Here is a 4392-nt window from a genome sequence, read left to right as displayed (position 1 = left end):
AATTAATTTATCAATTATTTGTGTTAAATAAAAAAAATAAAACAAAATAGGGAGATTGATTAAGTAGGATGGTGAATAAATATATTTAACTACTAATGAAATAAAATTAAAAAATAAAATAATATATGAAAATTGCCAAATTAAATTCTTTATCCACTAAATATAAGATAATCTTCTAAGTGTTTTTTCTATCAATACCAAAGAAACATAAAGAAAAAGAAAAATGACATAAAATTTAAGAATTAGTTCGATATTAAAGGTAACAAACTTCTACATGAATCTAATATTTGATTATGTATCTATTTTGTAGAGTGAGACGAGTTTAGATGTGATGATAAGGTCAAGAACATTTTGGTTTAAAATAATAATTTTATACGTATTATTTCAAGTTTTTCTAATAAACGGATTATTGATTTATAGTTTATCTCATAAAGTTAAAGTTATCAGATATGAGATTTTATAAAACAAAACACACAAATTGAAAAACATAGAAAACACAAACTTAGAAACATGCATTAAACAAACACAAAAACATAACATAGTTTTTGAAAAACATAGAAAACACAAGGTTAGAAAACAAGCATCAACAAACACAACAACATAACATAGTTTTTGAAAAACATAACAAACACAAACATAGAAAACATGCATCAAACAAACACAAACAACATAACATAGTTTAGGAGTTCTCTTCAGAAGGAGCCAACAAGCATGCTCAAAAAACCCTTGCAACAGCTTTACACACCAAGGGATTCTTCATTTCCATGGACATCTTGAGAACCTCAGTCAAATCCACATCATCCTTAGAGGTCCACTCAAAGTTCTGAAGAAGCACAGCCAACCAAATATGAACGGTAACTAGACCCATAGTTTTCCCGGGACATACCCTCCTTCCTGAACCAAAAGGGGCGAGCCTCATGTCAGACCCCATGACAGACACATCCTGTTCAATGAATCTCTCTGGCCTGAACTCTTCTGGCTCCGACCAAATTCCTTTGTCATGTGCTATGGCCCACATATTCACCATGGCCGTGGTCCCTGCAGGGACAAAGTACTGCCCAACATGTGTGTCGTGGATTGCAAGACGAGCCCATGAAAGGAGGGGGCCTGGAGGGTGCATTCTTAGAGTCTCTTTTACGATGGCTTGGAGGTATGGCAGGTTTGGGATATCAGATTCCATTACCGCCCTTGAAGAGCCAATAGTTGTTTCAATTTCGGCGAGAGCTTTGGCTTGAATGTCTGGATGAAGAACTAGTCTTGCTAGAATCCATTCTAATAGAATTGCAACAGTATCTGTTCCTCTGAAGATCATTTCCTGCATTCATTGATAAAGAGTATTTATATAAATGTTTTCATCATCAATTATTATTATGTAAATCAAAAAACTTATATATAGAAGCAAGGAAATAAATATCTTTTAAAAAATGAGAATACAAATATTTTCAAGAAATTAATAATTTGTTAAAATGAGAAACAAAGTAGTCACAGGAAACTAAGGGCCGACATGATAAAAGTAACACATGAAATAAAATTAGTTTTTTGTTTAATAAAATTTAACATGTACATTCATTTACGAAAATGTTCTAACTATTTTTCCTTTCTACATATTTTTCATATCTTGTAGATAATAAGGTTGGCTAGTGAAGTCAAGAAAGAGGATTCTAAGTAAGAAAATACAAATTAGAAAATTTTGAAAAGATATAAGAAAAAACATTACCCATAGAACAACGACCATATCAGATCGGGTGATCTTGTTCTCTCTCTCAAGATCAAGAAGAACATCAACAAAGTATCCATGATTATTGTCCTGATCAGTAACCATGCTGTGATCGTCTATGATCTTTCTAACAAACCCATCCACTTAGAAACTAGTTTCCTACTTCTCCTTCTCACACCTTGAACATCAAGCCAACCTAGAATCGGGAAATGATCGCTCCAATTGAATGTCCCTAGTAACTTGTATCCTTCACTAACAAATCCCTCTAATTCCAAATCGTCCCCAATTTTCACCAAAATCATAATACTTTCCAAAAACAGTCATCATCATGTTATTCAATGAACCATAGTTAAGAACTTGCTTGATCTCAACATCCCCTTTTAGATCCATTTGTGTTTTTACCTGCGTAAAGATACACTCATTTATAACTAATTGTCTTTTATACTCATTATCATTTAAAAATAAAAAATAAAAAGAGTATTCTTACTTGTGTGATCATCTGATGACAGATGTTCTTACGGAATCCTTCAGCACAAGCTATTTTCTTCGGGCTAAACATGTAAGTAGCTGAAATCCTTCTTAGCTCTCTCCAGTATTCTCCAAAGGGAGCAAATCCCATTGCCCGATTAAACAAGAGCTCGTAAGCGGATTCCTTAATGGGACGATCAGCGAAGGCAGAACTACTGAGAATGTCCTTAGCCGAACCCGGATCACTTGAAATAACGAAACGGGTGAACCCAACCGAAAAGGCCATTAGTGGACCTGCCTTTAAGGTCTGAGAAAGGTTTGCAAGTTTTCTATGAGTCAAAGAACTCATGAAAGTGAAAATGAGTCCGAAAGTGAAAATGAGTCCGATAAGGGGAAATCCAGATGGTCCGGGAATGGGGGCACCGGTTTTTGCTTTGGAAAGAGCCCATGCAAGACCACCCGGGACTAGCCAGAATCTGAAAACAGCGGTTAAGATAGCGAGAAAGAGGAAAAGTTGGATGCTGAGCAAGGTGGAGGAGGAGTCATCTGGTAGAACAAAGAGGCCTATTCCCGAAGACATTTTTTTTTTTGTTAAGAGAGAGATATGAAAGTAGGAAGTGGTGATGAAAGAAGGAATGGAGTGTTCGTATTTGTAGGGAGGGCAAGAAGAAACATACAAAATAAATTTTATAACATTCAATCTATTTAAAATGAAATTAAACTAAACATTTTAATTATATATAGGTAATATTAAAAAGAGAACTGACTCAAAAGTTGCATGATTAACTAAATCCCAAGAAAATGCAAACTTAGAAAACCCATATATTAATTTTGGAAGACCCACCAGAAAGAATTAACATACTAAAACATCTCTTAACACAACAAATTAAGGATTTTTCATTTCCTTTAAAATCTTAAGAGTCTAGTCAGCTCCACGTTGTTATTATTTGGACTCACTAAAAGCTCTGAAAAAAGCAGAGCCATGCAATGGATACAAATATTTTAATATTTTTCTGAAAATGCAGAGCCATGCAAGGATGCACGTATTGAATTGAAAATGCAGAGACATGCAAGGATGCACGTAGTTAATTTTCTTCATGCATGACAACATTTGTCATGTGCTGTGGCCCACACATTAATTTACCATGGGCGGATTCTGCTCTAGGTGGGTGGTGCAAATTCTACCAAAGATGGTTTGGAGGTTTTATTGATTGAAATCAATTATAACATTTGAAGAGTCTATATTGATGTCAATTTACTGAACTATAGTATAGGCTTAAAAGGTTGGATGAAGTACTAGTTTTTGCTAGAATCAAATCAACGGAATATTGTGCATATCCAATTTAAAGATTTTCCATATACTAATTAATCAGGACTAATTTTATTACATACAAATATATATATATGATTGAAATATTCTTCATAATTACTTGGTCGAAGACAAAGAGATATACTTGAAATTATGAGCATGTTTGGAAACGCTTAGAGCTATAATGTAGTTAACGAATAAATTTAATTACATTGGTTAATATATACATAATTAAGTGTATTTCATAATATTATTTCATTTAAATAAATACCCCATTAAGATATCTAAAACAAAATTAATTTTTAAATGAATTAAAAAAAATGATTAAACACAACAATACTTAAAAAGTTTAGTTTTTTCAACCAAGCCATATATTGATTTGTTTATAGTTATGTTAGTTTTTATATTATTATAAGTCTTATAACTCTATAACTCTAATGATAAATATTTAACACAATGCAACATTATGTATACACAACTTTAGTCTCTAGATCCTCTCTTATGCAAAACTCAACTCAAGGTGGACACAACAAAGATAGTTTTGGCAAACGAAAGCCCGAGCTTCTTGAATTTTAAAATGAAGGCAGATACAAATTGAGTGCAAAACTCAACTCAAGGTGGACACAACAAAGATAGTTTTGGCAAACGAAAGCCCGAGCTTCTTGAATTTTAAAATGAAGGCAGATAGATACAAATTGAGTGAGCATTTCACTGTATGAACAGTATTTATAACTAATGATGATGTAGTGAAGGAGCCTTGGTCTAGTCTTTAGTAGTTGTAAGCATTTTGGTCAAACTAAAAAAATTCAAAATATTTGGTTTCAGAGCTTAAGAGAAGAAGAATGACTAGAAAATTAGTTCATGGAAGAATCTTGATGAATCCTTGGAGCACTTTTGG

General features: G+C 33.0%; 1 pseudogene; it reads right to left on the bottom strand.

Moving 5' to 3' along the window:
• Window positions 1-694: 694 nt before the first annotated feature.
• LOC124936918 lies at window positions 695-2765 on the bottom strand (annotated as a pseudogene).
• Window positions 2766-4392: the final 1627 nt, after the last annotated feature.

The sequence above is a fragment of the Impatiens glandulifera genome, chromosome 1 (assembly GCF_907164915.1).
Source record: "Impatiens glandulifera chromosome 1, dImpGla2.1, whole genome shotgun sequence".
Lineage (NCBI taxonomy): Eukaryota > Viridiplantae > Streptophyta > Magnoliopsida > Ericales > Balsaminaceae > Impatiens > Impatiens glandulifera.
This window is presented reverse-complemented; position numbering and strand designations above follow the sequence as displayed.